Genomic DNA, 15736 nt, shown 5'->3' with positions numbered 1-15736 from the left:
CCGTATGTCAACAAATATGTGACAACTGTAGAGTGTAAAAAGAAGGTTACCCAAAATAAGACAAGGACAAAACCATTTGCAAAAGAGCTTGCACTTAGAAAAACAATACATTTGTTGGATTGGAACTTTATAGATAAGAAAACCTTCAATATAAATAACATGCTTTAACAATATCTAGAAGATAAAAACTGAAAGTTTCCATGGGAACAGAATGGGCATTCATAAAATCATAAAATATAAGAATTCCATGAACTGCGGGTTTGTGCAACAAATCCTGCAATTTTCAAAACATGAGGATGTCAATGAAATTCAAAAGAAATCATTTTCAACAATTAAAAAAATTTACATAGAGGGTAGTAACTTTGCAGTAATTTATTATTATTACATATTCTTAAATTTCGGTATGTAACAGAAAAAAAAATCGAATACTTAGGCACCAAGTCAGAATATTTAAAAAAAGGTGTTTAATTATTTCATAACTAGTTGAAATTTAGTTTAAAATGAATGCTTTTCAGAACTTTGACCAGGCTGGGACACAAAGGCAAAAAAGTTGAAAAACATTTGCCCAGCTACTTCTGATTCCCAACGTGTTGCCCCCTGCTGGGAGACTGTGTCACAGCTAATCCCATTAATACTACTTTTTTGCGGAACTTAATTTCTGTAAAAAATTCCACCTTCATTTCTATAAATGAAACGTATCTATCTTCCTTCAACAAAACTTTATTTAAAATCACTGTCAGCCCAGCGCAGGCACCGGCGCGGGCTGTGGCTGCGACTTCCCTCATGTCAGCGTTGGCCGCCCGCTGATCCAGCCCGCTCAGAGCTGCCGCCTCTATCCTCGCCCTTTCCACCTCGCGGCAGTTCCTTTGAACTCCCTCAGGGACTAGCTCTTACTGGTTCCCATAACTCTGCTCTTAGGAGCTAAGCCTTTGCACCAACTGAACAGCTGGCCAACCTAAAAATTGTTGCCTTTCATGTATACATATGTAACTTACCTGCACGTTGCGCACATGTACCATAGAGCCTAAAGTATAATAATAATAATAACAATAATAATAATAAAGAAAAAAATAATAATAACAAGGGAAAAAAAATTGTTGCCTTTGCCATCAGATACTCACTCTTGGTCTGTCAGCTTTGGATGAAGCAGTGGGGTTCTTAGGAAGAACCCATTGCCAACTAAATGAAGCTGTTGTCAGGAAACTGGCCCAGTGGATCAAGCAGGAAGTGTGGCAGGAGGTGGAGGAGTAGCTGGCCTCTGGCAACAAACGGCCGTGCCTGAGCGTGGCTCTGGTCAGCAAAACTCCTACAAGTCATTCCCATACCCTCAACAAAACCAGGGCAGCTGCAGATGTGGGAATCAACAGTGAGACAATTGTGAAACCAGCTTCAATTTCAGAGGAAGAATTGTTGAATTTAATCAATAAATTGAATAATGATGGTAATGTAGACGGCCTCCTTCTCCACCTGCCTCTTCCAGAGCACATTGATGAGAGAAAGATCTGCAATTCTGTTTTTCCAGATAAGGATGTTGATGGCTTTCATGTAATCAATGTAGGGTGAATGTATCTGGACCAGTATTCCATATACCAGCTACTCCATGCGGTGTGTGGGAAATAATTAAGCAAACTGGCATTCCAACCCTAGGGAAGAATGTGGTTGTGGCTGGAAGGTCGAAAAATGTTGTAATGCCCATTGCAATGTCACTGCACACAGATGGGGTGCATGAACGTCACGGAGGTGATGCCACTGTTATAATATCTCATTGATATACCCCCAAAGAGCAGTTGACGAAACATACAATTCTTGCAGATATTGTAATATCTGTTGCAGGTGTTCCAAATCTGATCACAGCAAATATGACCAAGGAAGAAGCAATAGTCATTGATGTGGGAATAGATACAGTTCAAGATCCTGTAACTGCTAAACCTAAGTTGGTTGGAAATGTGGATTTTAAAGGAGTTAAACAAAAAGCCAGTTATATCACTCCAGTTTCTGGAGATGTTGGCCCTATGACAGTGGCAATGCTAATGAAGAATACCATAATTGCTGCAAAAAAAAGTGCTGAGGCTTGAAGAACGGAAAGTGCTGAAGTCTAAAGAGCTTGGAGTAGCCACTAACTAACTCTTGTGTCTTCTGTATCACCAACAGCACTTCAAGCCAGCTCAAGAAACAAAGCAAGCCAAGAGAAATGTGATTTTTGTTTTTATTTATTCTACTGAAATGGTTTAAAACGATGCTTTGCATTTATTGAAAGCTTTCATGGGTGCGTGTGACATAGCTCTGCAGTACCTCACCAGGAAGCATTACAGTATCATGCAGGGTCATGGGATCTACCCAAGAGCAGCCATTAACCTTGTGACTAACATGAGAGACATTGTCATATTGAGAATGAATGCTTAACTTTGTCAAGCCACCTGTTAAAAATTTGCCTTTTCTAGGATTGCACTTCTCTAGTGCTATTCTCATAAGCATTGATAATCATTTTACATACCAAACCTTTTGAGTTCAACTCATCAAATCAGAGGAAAAATTAGGGAAAAGATGAAAAAGAAAAAAATGGTAGTAACTGAGTAGAAAGAAAAAAATACTCTAATCTTTTTTTTTTTTTTTATTATTATTATACTTTAGGCTCTATGGTACATGTGCGCAACGTGCAGGTAAGTTACATATGTATACATGTGCCATGCTGGTGCGCTGCACCCACCAACTCGTCATCTAGCATTAGGTATATCTCCCAGTGCTATCCTTCCCCCCTCCCCCCACCCCCACAACAGTACCCGAAGTGTGATGTTCCCCTTCCTGTGTCCATGTGTTCTCATTGTTCAATTCCCACCTATGAGTGAGAATATGCGGTGTTTGGTTTTTTGTTCTTGCGATAGTTTACTGAGAATGATGATTTCCAATTTCATCCATGTCCCTACAAAGGACGTGAACTCATCATTTTTTATGGCTGCATAGTATTCCATGGTGTATATGTGCCACATTTTCTTAATCCAGTCTATCACTGTTGGACATTTGGGTTGGTTCCAAGTCTTTGCTATTGTGAATAATGCCGCAATAAACATACGTGTGCATGTGTCTTTATAGCAGCATGATTTATAGTCCTTTGGGTATATACCCAGTAATGGGATGGTTGGGTCAAATGGAATTTCTAGTTCTAGATCCCTGAGGAATCGCCACACTGACTTCCACAAGGGTTGAACTAGTTTACAGTCCCACCAACAGTGTAAAAGTGTTCCTATTTCTCCACATCCTCTCCAGTATCTGTTGTTTCCTGACTTTTTAATGATCGCCATTCTAACTGGTGTGAGATGGTATCTCATTGTGGTTTTGATTTGCATTTCTCTGATGGCCAGTGATGATGAGCATTTTTTCATGAAACAAAAGAGGATACAAAAAAATGGAAGAATATCCATGCTCATGGGTAGGAAGAATCAGTATCGTGAAAATGGCCATACTGCCCAAGGTAATTTATAGATTCAATGCCATCCCCATCAAGCTACCAATGACTTTCTTCACAGAATTGGAAAAAACTACTTTAAAGTTCATATGGAACCAAAAAAGAGCCTGCATTGCCAAGTCAATCCTAAGCCAAAAGAACAAAGCTGGAGGCATCACGCTACCTGACTTCAAACTATACTACAAGGCTACAGTAACCAAAACAGCATGGTACTGGTACTAAAACAGAGATATAGACCAATGGAATAGAACAGAGCCCTCAGAAATAATGCTGCATGTCGACAACAATCTGATCTTTGACAAACCTGACAAAAACGAGAAATGGGGAAACAATTCCCTATTTCATAAATGGTGCTGGGAAAATTGGCTAGCCATATGTAGAAAGCTGAAACTGGATCCCTTCGTTACACCTTATACAAAAATTAATTCAAGATGGATTAAAGACTTAAATGTTAGACCGAAAACCATAAAAACCCTAGAAGAAAACCTAGGTATTACCATTCAGTACATAGGCATGGGCAAGGACTTCGTGTCTAAACACCAAAAGCAATGGCAACAAAAGCCAAAATTGACAAATGGGATCTAGTTAAACTAAAGAGCTTCTGCACAGCAAAAGAAACTACCATCAGAGTGAACAGGCAACCTACTGAATGGGAGAAAATTTTTGCAATCTACTCATCTGACAAAGGGCTAATATCCAGAATCTACAATCAACTCAAACAAATTTACAAGAAAAAAACAAACCACCCCATCAACAAGTGGGCGAAGGACATGAACAGATATTTCTCAAAAGAAGACATTTATGCGCCAAAAGACACATGAAAAAATGCTCATCATCTTTGGTGTATCTTAAAATCTATTTTTGGAAAAAAAACAAACTTCACTTGATAATCATTTTGTGGCTTGGATAAGTATGCAAGTTACTTTTCCACCAAAGAATTTTTAGCAGCTGCCTGCTTTTCTGTGATGTATCCTGTTGACTTTTCCAAAATACTTTTAAGAGTTTGAGTTAATATTGAATTTAATCAGACTTTCTGATTAAAGGTTTTTTTTTTTATTAAAACACATGTGTCTGCTGTGGTATGAAAAAAGAGAAATCACTCTAAGTTGTTAATAAGGTGAAGATGCCTATGATATACTTTCAAGTAAACTAAAAAAAAATCAATCTCTTTTTGCATTTACAAAGAAAGCAATAAAATGGCAAACCATATATCAATTGGCATTGGATTATTCAGAGTACAAGAAAGACTAAAATCTGAAATATTTTAAAGTAATTTTAACAACAAATGTTCAAGGCTGGATACATGAGCAATGAAAATATATCTTAAAATTACAGCTTTCTAGATATTTGCTTTTTGTTTACTACTCATAATTAAACAGTCAACATCAGAGGAATTTCCTTATTTCAATGATGCTTCCATCATTCAAAATCAATTTTGAATTGCTTGTGTAATATTGCCTTCAAAAGGTACCTAGAAGAAGCATAAAAAATCATCCTGACTGGTCTGAGTGCAATGGTGTTTACAACTAACTGATCACAACCAGTTGCAGATTTATTTGTTCTTTTTCCACACCCACTGCTTCAGTTGACTAGTCTTTAAAAAAATCATCCCAATTATTTCATTACAGTTGACCTGTGAACCATGTAGGTTTAAACTGCACAGGTCCACTTATACATAGATTTTCTTCCATCTCTGCTACCCCAAGACATCAAGACCAACCCTTCCTCTTCCTGCTCCTCCTTAGCCGAGTCAATGTGAAGACAATGAAGTTGAAGAATTTTATGATGATTCACTTCCACTTAATGGATAGTAAATATATTTTCCCTTTCTTGTGATTTTCTTGATAGCATTTTATTTTCTCTAGTTTTTTAATTGTAAGAATACAAGACAAAATACATATACAAAATATATGTTAATTGACTGTTTACATTATCAGTAAGACTTCTGGTCAAAGTAGGTTATTAGTAGCTAAGTTTTGGGAAAGATGTTTAACAATGTGGCGGATCAGCCCTAACCCTCACGTTGTTCAAGAGTCAACTGTACAAAAAGCATAATTAATCACCACCATTATTTACAAACTTGGTTCTGAATGTCACTCTTATTTTAGAGCAGATGTAATTTTGGAATTAGTGAAAGATTTCCTACCACCGAAGGTATTTAAAAAAAAGATTAATACCTCCAATATATTCTAAAAGAATAATTTCAAAAATATTTTTAATCAACATATACAGCATATATATTATGTGTAGTGTGTGTATATATAGTATATATATTATATATGTGTGTATATATATATGTTGAAAGAGAAAAATGATCATTTATATGTAAACTATCAGGTATTACCTTCTGCTTAGAATGTAAAAAGTTACAAGAAAATGTCATTCCCACCCTAACAACAGTAACCAGCCAGATAATATGTAAAGTCATGGTTTGAAAAAAATTTATCAGAGTGCTAAGAATGAGGGATAAAACCTAATGACTTAAAATCCAAAAAGTTACACACCTCTCTTTGGAGTGAAGAAATCTAACAGTTTCTGTCATTTTTGGTGAATCAGTGGAAAAGGGAGAAAGCTGTCAGATAAATGGGAAATGAGAAAACTGATGAACGTTTAAGGAATTTTTATTGACCAAGTGTGGGATGGCATCATCTGATGTGGAGTCCCCAGAACAGAGAGTATGCCACTTGCCAACACTTTTCAGAGGCATTCACAGAGTACTCATGAGAAATATTGGGCCGGGGTAGGAATGCTAAGAGAAACTTTCAAGTGTTTGAACTTCACACCCAGTACAAGGTAGGAGGCACTTACCTTTGGTGAAAGAGGGTCAGGAATACTGGAAGAGACTTGCCACACTGACACACAGTGGGCAGGACCTCATGAAATCTAAGGGCAAGGCATAAGAACGAAGATAAACCCTCTGGGCTTTACACTGAGTAACAGACAGTGATGACCTGTGGCGAAGAGAAGAGCAAGAAAGCTAAAATAAACTCTCCTCTGAGATGCAAGTGTAGGGGGATTGCTGGAGTCTTCAGGCAACACAAAAACCTGAACAAAATTCTCTAGGCACTCAGGGCCCCCACTGATGCACTGGTTGATTTTGGTGGAAGCTAAGGCAGGATAGCTAATAAGAATCCCTCTGAGATGCAGCCAAGCAGGGACTGAGAAAGACTGAAGGCAAAACAAAAAAATGGAAACAAATCCTTCAGATGCTCAGGCCCCAAATCTAGCTAAAACGAAGGCACAGATCCCATTCCCAAATTATTTGCGCCTGTGGTAAAATAAGTCTAAAGAAACTTTCATATGCATATATCAAAACATCAATCAAAATGGCAGAGTAGGAGGTACCAGCTTTCATTCACCTACAAAGAAACAAATACAGACAACTAGCCACAAACCAAAATATCCCAGAGAAGTCTGAAAGGCCCACTAAAGAGTCTGTGGCAACAGAATGGAGCAAAAATATTGGGAATATGCACATATAAAAGATTGCTGGTGAAATTAGCATACTTGAGATGCCAGGAGAGAGCAAGGAACAAAGAAGAAAGACAAAGGCTGTTGCTATCAGCTGCATGGCAGGAACCATTGAGTTTCCTAGCAGTCTGCTCCATAGGTGACACTGGCTACTTTTGCCACCAAGGCAACAAACAGCTGTTCTTGTTCAGGAACCCCAGAAAAGGAGATGTGTCTGCACACTTCTCCACCACCCAAGAAGCTGACACCTCTCCCAACCATACAAGTGCCCTGCCCATAAGCCATATTGAGCTAGTTAGCACTCTGGGACCCAGAGCCAAACTCTTTCTGCACATAGTTTCATTCCAGGTACTGACTTAGATACCATAGAGATCTCGTCTCTCCCTTAACTTCAGAGCCACTTTAATTCTGCATAAGCCTGTGCTCCCATGCTTAACTCTATGGCTGCTGCACAAGCACCTGCACATCACATGCTGTTACTGACAAGGGAGCAGGGGTCCCTGAGCCCTAGACACCTGTGCCATTATCATTCTGGACTCCAGAACCATAGTCCCTCCAGGCATGCTCATGCTTCAGGCCTCAACTTCATGACTACTCCATGAGCACCATGATCAGACACCAGTGCCACTGCCAACTTGAGTGGGACTGCAAAGTAGACTCAGTGTGAAGAGGAATCTCTTCAGCCACAACTTCCCCAGTGAGAGAAAAAAAGATTGGGAGGACCTTAGCAGCCATCACCATCAAACACTGCAATGACTTTCACTGCCACTATGCATATCTACACCATCGGCCACTGAAGATGCCTGTAACCTTCATCAGTATTGACCTCAGCAGACAGGGATGTTGAGATGAATACACAGCTTTGACCCCATTGGTGACAAATCACTGCACCCCACCCAGAAACGGCCTCTGACCTCCCTATAGGGAGAGATCTTTCCACAGAAAAATTAGCACATAAAGTCAGGAAGAGGAGAATACTCCACCAAATCTGCAGACATCAATAGAAGGCAAGAAGAAACAAAACAACCAAGGAGACATAACACCATCAAAAGAACACAATTTTTCAGTTACTGCCCCAATGAAGATATATGAACTCCAAATGTAGATACTCAAACTTGCCTAATAAATAATTCAAAATTATTATTTTAAGGAAATTCCATAAACTTCAAGAAAATACAGAGTAATAATACAGTAAAATTTAAAAAAAAAAAAGACCAAAATAAAAAATTTATCAAAGAGATTAAAATTGTAAAACAAAAACAAACAGAAATTCTGGAGCTGAACATCACAATGAATGAAATGAAAAATGCAATAGAGAACATCAACACCAGAATAATTCACCGTGATCAAACAATAAATGTGATATAATACATTAACAGAATAAAGGACAAAAACCATATAATCATCTCAATTAGTGCAGAAAAGGCACAAACAAAATTCAACATCCTTTCATCATAAAACTCCCAACAAATGAGATATATAGAAGAAATGTACCTCAACACAATAAAGACCATATATGAGAAGCCCACAGCTAATATCATACTCAATGGTGAAAAGCTGAAAGCTTTTGCTCTAAGATCAGAAGTAAGACAAGAATGTTCATTATTGACACTTCTGTTCAATACAGTACTGGAATTTATAGACAGAGCAAGCTAGACGAAAGAAAAATAAAGGCATCCAAATCAGAAAGAAAAAAGTTAAATTATTTATGTTCATAGATTACATTATATATAGAAAACCCTAAGGACTCTGCCAAAAAAGACTGTTAAAACTAATAAATTCAATAAAGTTGCAGAATACAAAATCAACAAACAGAAATCAGTAGTGTTTCTATACGTTAACAAAAAGCTGTAAATAAAAAAATCAAGAAAATAATTCCATTAATTATAGCCACCAAATAAATAAAATACTTAGGGATATATTCACCTAAGAAGGTGAAAGATCTGTACACAGAAAACTATAATACTCTAATGAAGAAAATTGAACAATGCACAAATAAATAAAAAGATATCCCATGTTAATGGATTGGAAGAATTAATGTTTTTAAAATGCCCATTCTACCCAAAGTGATCTACAGATTCAAAAAAATCCCTATACAAATTCCAATGACATTTTTCATAGAAATAGAAAGAAAATCCTAAAATTTATATGAAACCACAAAAGACTGAATAGCCAAAGCAATACTAAGCAAAAAGAACAAAGCAGGAGGCATCACACTACCCTATTTCAAAATCTACTACAGAATTATAGTAATTAAAATAGCATGGTACTGGCATAAAAATAGACACCGTGACCAATGAAGCAGAATAGACAGTCCAGGAATAAATCCACATATTTATTGTCAACTTTTGGCAAAGATGTCAAGAACTCACAATGGGGAAGAGTTTCTTCAATAAAGACTGAATTTTCACACACAGAAAAATGACAGTAGACCATCACCTCAAAGCACATGCAAAAATTGATCTAAAATGGATTAAACACAAATATAACACCAAAAACTATAACACTACTGGAAAAAAATGGAGGGAAAGCTCCATGGCACTTATCTAGGCAAGGACTTTTTAAAATATGGCCCTAAAAGCACAGGCAACAAGAAGATAAATAGAATTCCACCAAAGTGAAAAACTTTGGCAAAACAAACAAAAAAAGTCAACAGAGTAAAGAAACAACCTATGGGATGGGAGAAAATATCTGAACACCATAGATCTCATAAGGAGTTAATACCCAAAAGATATAAGAAACTCAAACAATTCAATAGTAAGAAAACAAATAACCTGACTTGAAACTGAGCAAAAAACCTGAACTGACATTTCTCAAAAGAAGATATACAGGTGCCTAATGGGTGTATGAAAAAATGCTCAACACCACTAATCAGAGAAATGCAAATAGAACTACAGTGAGAGATCACCTCACACCTGTTAGAATGGCTACTATCAAAAAGAAAAAAGATAACAAATGTAAGTGAGGATGCAGAGAAAAGAACTTTTGTATGTTGTTAGTTGGAATGTAAATTAGTACAGTCATTATGAAAAACAGTATGGCGTTTCCTTAAAAATATAAAAATAGAACTACCATATGATCCAGCAATCCTGCTACTGGATCTGTATCCAAAGGATATGAAATCAGTATGTCAAAGAGATATTTGCACTCCCTTATTTGTCGCAGTATTATTTACAACAGCCAAAATGTGAAATCATCCTAAGTGTACATCAAGAGATAAATGAATTTTAAAAAATTCTGTGTATATACAATGGAATACTATTCCATTCTTTGAAAAGAAGGAAATCTTGTTATTTGTGATAACATGGATGAACCCAGAGTACATTATATTAAGTGAAATAAGCCAAATGCAGAAAGACAAACACTGCATGATCTCACTTACATGTGGAATCTAAAAAAGCCAACTTTATAAAAACAAAGAGTTAAATGGTGGTTACCAGAAGAAGGCAGATGGTGAGATTGGGGAGATGTTGGTCAAAGGACACAAAATTTCAGTTAGACAAGAGGAATGAGTTCAAGAGCTCTATTGTACTCATGTTTACTACAATTAATAACAACTTATTGTATAACTAAAAATTGCTGGCTGGCGGGGTGGCTCACGCCTATAATCCCAGGACTTTGGGAGGACAAGGTGGGCGATCACGAGGTCAGGAGATCGAGACCATCCTGGCTACCACGGTGAAACCCTGTCTCTACCAAAAGCACAAAAAATTAGCCGGGTGTGGTGGCGGGCGCCTGTAGTCCCAGCTACTCAGGAGGCTGAGGCAGGAGAATGGCGTGAACCCGGGAGGCGGAGCTTGCAGTGAGCTGAGATTGCGCCACTGTACTCCAGCCTGGGTGACAGAGTGAGACTCCGTCTCAAAAAAAAAAAAAATTTGCTAACAGACCAGATTTAAGAATTCTTAACATAAAAAGTATGTGAGATAACGTATATGTTAAATAGCTTGATTTAGCCATTCTACAAGGCATATATATATTAAAACATCTTATTGTGCCCCATAAGCATATATAATTTTACTCATCGATTTAAAAGTACATAAAACTTTAAAAAGAAACAAGCCCAGACACAACTAAATTATGGACTAGATTAACTCATATCTCCATGTTAGTTGTCTGAAAAAGAAATGATGTGCCTTTTTCTGAGTGTAAATGTATTTGCTTCAGTGTACTGTTCTATTATATACAATATCAAATTTTCAATATAAAATATGAGGTATGGAAGAAAGAAGAAAATGTAACCCATTGTCAAGAGAGGAAAAAGTCAACAAATCTCAATCCAAAGATGGCCCAAGTTTAAAATTATCAAAGAGGGACTTTAAAATATGATAAATATATTAAAGGATCTCGTGGAAAAGGTGTACACATAGGGAATTTTATCATAGAATTGAAACCTATGAAAAAGAACCAGATGAAGATCCTAGAAATGAAAAATGAAATAATAGATACATAATTATGTTGATGGATTCATTATGCTAAGTATTCAGCATACTAATAATCAGAGCAAGGATTATTATAATTATTGTTATTAATATAGTTAATATAATTATAATATATAATTATATAATTATAGAAATCATATTATATAAGTATAATGTATTGTTTTAATATAATCATAATTAAATAATTATAATTATTCCGCATGCTAATAATCAGAGGAAGGGATCAGTGAATTTGTAGAAAACATAAATTATTCACACTAAAACACCAAGAGAAAAAACTATAAAGGAAAAGAATAAGGACACCCAAACTGCTATAGATTATCAAAGAAGTTATCATATGTGTAGTTGGAGTCCCAGAACAAGATACAACAGACCAGAATAAATATTGAAAGAAATAATGGATGGCAATTTTCCAAAATTGATGAAAGACATCAACCACAGATCTTAGAAGTTCAATGAAATCTAGTAATAGTAAATACAAAGAAAACCACACCTCACTCCATCATGGTGAGAGCCCTACAATGTAAAAATCATTAGAAAATATTGAAATCAAAGAAAAAAAGTCCAGGCATGGGGGCTTACGCCTGTAATCCCAGCACTTTGGGAGGCTGAGGCAGTTGGATCACCTAAGGTCAGGAGTTCAAGACCAGCCTGGCCAACATGGTGAAACCCAGTCTCTACACGAAAATTAGCCATTTGCAGTGGTGTGTGCCTGTAATCCCAGCTACTTGGGAGGCTGAGGCAGGAGAATCACTTGGACCGGAGAGGTGGAAGTTGCAGTGGGCTGAGATCTCGCCACTGCACTCCAGCCTGGGTGACAGAGCAAAATACCATCTTTTTTTTTTAAAAAAAAAAAAGAAGAAGAAGAAAGAAAAAAAAATTCCATACAAGGAAAAATAATGACAGCTGACTTCTTATCAGAAAAAAATTGTAAGAAACAGAACAATCAAATATCATCTTTAAATTGCTGGGGGAAAAAACTGTTAGTCTGTAAATCTATATCCAACCAAAAAAAATCTATAAAAATGAAGTCAAAATAAAGGCATTTTGGAAGCAGATGAAAACTGAAAGAATTTACTTCATCTCCAGCAGACCTGCATTATAAGAAATATCAAATACTCACTAATGATCTTTAATTTTTTCAGTCATTTTCTCTTTGTGTTTCATTTGGATATAAAATATATTTGTTGCATCTTCAAGTTCAACAATCATTTATTTCTACAACCTCTAATCTGTCATTAATCACATCCAGTGTGTTTTTCATTTCAAGCATTGTAATTTATATGTCCAGAAGCCCAATTTGGGCCTTTTTGCTGTCTTCTATGTTTCTATTTAATGTGTCCAATCCTTACTCCAGCTTCTTGAACGTAGGGTGTATAGTTATAGTTCTTGTCTAATAATCATATCTTCTGTATGACATCTGGATTGGTTTTTATTATTGATAGGTTTTCTCCTGCTTATAGATTATTATCTTTCTTTGTATGACAGTGATTTTTAACTGAATGGATGACACTATGAATTTTATCTTGTTAGATCTTGAATATTTTTGTAATCCTATAAATATTCTTAAACTTTGATCTGGGATGCTAAGTTAATTAGAAAAACTTTAACCCATTCTGGTCTTCCTTGTAGGTGTCATTAGGAAGAACCAGAGCAGTATTGAGTCTAGAGTTGATTTTGCTACTACCGAGGCAAACCACTTCTGAGAACTTTCAACATGAATTATGAAATTTCCCATGCTGGTTGGCGCTGTGTGTAAGCCCCAGGTATTATTTCCTCTTATTCTTTCTGGTGGTTCTTTCTTCATCCTTGGGTAGTTTTCTCCCACTCATACACTGATCAGCAGTCAGCTGAAAACTCAAGGGAGACTCTGAAGATCTCTGAAACTGGCTCACTCGCTAGGCAGCACTCTCTTTTGTGATACTCTGTCTACTCTGCCCCATGAACTTTAACTCCTGTGGCCTCGTCAGACCCCAAGTTTTATCTTCTCAACTTTAGAGTGACCGCCAGGCTTTGTCTGTGTTTTATCTCCTTTTGCTATGACCTAGAAACTCTGGGGTATTCACAGGTCTCATCACATGTTTCACATCTCTTAAGGAATCACTACCTTTTATTACTTGATGTTTGAAGTCTTGAAAATCATTTCAAAAATATTGTTCATTTTTTTGTTGTTTATGTGGAAGGTAAATCTGCTCCCTCCAAATTTACCCTTCATCTTCACTGGAAACAGAAATCTTTGTATCATTCTTTTTTAAATATACTAAATCTATGTAACCTGTACATAATGACTGAAATCCTGATGTTTCCGTTTAGGCCAGTTCCAATATCTTTCCAGATTCTATATGATATATTGAATTTAGAATATAATATAAATTAAATGTATGAATTTTGTGAATAGGCGAAAGTATAAGCAGAAGCTTAGAGATGTGTGAAAGGACATTGACTGTACTTATCCATTTACCTACTTTCTTTAGCCCTTTGTAAAATTCTTCTCTGACACTACTTTCCTTTAGGACCACACATTCCTGCGTTCCCTGCGATCACCTTCTACTCTGGAGAGGGAGTGTCATAGAGCAACTAAAAACTCTTTTAGATGCCAAATATTTTGGAAATTTTTGAATTATAGTTTTTCTAAGTACCGTAGCCTTACCTACTTTCTCTAGAATTCCTCTAGAAGTGAAGAAACAGACATACACATTATCTATCAGTTTCATATTAAGTTAGTGTCTATGTTTTATCTTTCAGCAGAAAATGTTAACAACTTAATTAACAACTGTAATTAATTTCTGACGTCTCCCTTTTTGATATCCCCCCTTCACTTCAGCCAAACATATACGTCGCAATCAATAATTATGAAGAGATTTAAATAAAAAGTAATATCCTGTTTTCCTGAAAAGCACACTGAAAAAATATGTAACAAAAGGCAAGACGAGTAATTTACAAACATTTCTTTTTGCAAATTTGAAGCCAGACCACTAGCTGGTGTTCAAATAGCTGTAAGTTATTTTACTATAAATTCAGAATGGAGGGATTGGCCAGCTGTAGATGATACATTATGATTATATGATTCAGTGCTATAGTCGGGGTGCTGCTTTGAGGAGAGTGGTTATACAGGTCTGATGGCAAAGCAACTTAATTGAAAATTCATATTTCAAATTGCATAACAATGAAGTAGAAAAAGGAAAATTGCATAACATTCCTAATAGAATTGTTATTGTTTCTATCACTTACATTAAACAACAAATGTTAATAGTAGCATCTCATAAAGTTTTTACTCTGTAAAATATTTCAAGTTTGCCATTTACTTTCAAAGTAAAAATAATAATGTAAGTTTTAAATATTTCCTTAAATATTTTTTATTCAAATGAGAAGACTATTTGGGTAAATTTAGGCATTTCTTCCTCTGTAGTATTCAAAAAAAAAATTGTAGGAACTGAAAAATATTTGACTTTTATATTGAAGAACCTGATAGAATGTTACAACTCTGAAATTCTATGCTTTATTTTCTTCTTAGCCATATTCTGTAATTAACCTCAACACTTTGAAGGGCCAACTGGTCTGTCAGTAAATGTTTCAGATTAGAATTTAATAACCTTGAATCCAGAATGCTAGTTTACTTATTCAGAGATTTTAAACTTTTCTTCAGCTTTGACACATGAAATGTGACATGCAAGACAAGGCATGTGCATTATCTAGGCTTGCCAGATATAATTCCAATAGACAGGCCAGTAAAATAAAGTGACTTTATTAGAAAATTAAACTTAATCATTCTCCAACTTATTTAAAATAAATCATCACAGTGGTAGGAAATAAATTGATGTATGGTAGTCTTTAAGTATTCCATATACAAAGCAGGCTCTCCCAGAGGTCATTAGAACAGAAGATAATTGCAGTTCGTTAAATCAATTAAAAAATAAAATACTGCAAGAAACAAGAGGAAAGAAATGAGGGAGATTAATATACCTAGTCTAGAGTTCAAGCAGGATAAGGGTACCATGATACATGTTCTGTGTTACATAATGTTCATTTGTTCATTTGTTCTCTTACTCTCGCTTGATTTCACTCTCTGACTATGTTTGCATTTTTGAAATAAAATACCAGTGAGGTGTTAATAATTATGGTTATTTTGCAAATGATGTTTATGTATATTTTCTGTATTATTTAAGAATAATCTTTCTTAGACAAAACTAAACAGAGAGAATAAAAACTAAACAGAGAGAATAAGCACATAGTTAGAGAGACAGGCATAGATAAAGACAGTGGTACATATGTGTGCTGAACAAATATAGGAATGGATGAAAGAAGCAAGTAGGCACTCAATATTCATGAGGCATAAAATATTCAAGACAGTTATGATATTCTT

At 35.9% G+C, this 15736-nt stretch overlaps 1 protein-coding gene and 1 pseudogene across 5 annotated transcripts in view; one reads left to right on the top strand and one right to left on the bottom strand.

Annotated features, from left to right (window-relative positions):
• FBXO4 (F-box protein 4) overlaps nucleotides 1-15736 on the bottom strand; it is a 362228-nt gene that overhangs the window by 316570 nt on the left and 29922 nt on the right. The gene's annotated exons all lie outside the window — the stretch shown is intronic.
• LOC100450456 (bifunctional methylenetetrahydrofolate dehydrogenase/cyclohydrolase, mitochondrial-like) lies at nucleotides 772-2124 on the top strand (annotated as a pseudogene).

This window comes from Pongo abelii, chromosome 4, assembly GCF_028885655.2.
Source record: "Pongo abelii isolate AG06213 chromosome 4, NHGRI_mPonAbe1-v2.0_pri, whole genome shotgun sequence".
NCBI classification, from domain to species: Eukaryota; Metazoa; Chordata; class Mammalia; order Primates; family Hominidae; genus Pongo; species Pongo abelii.
Note: the sequence above shows the minus strand (reverse complement) of the source record. Positions and strands in the feature narration are given on the sequence as shown.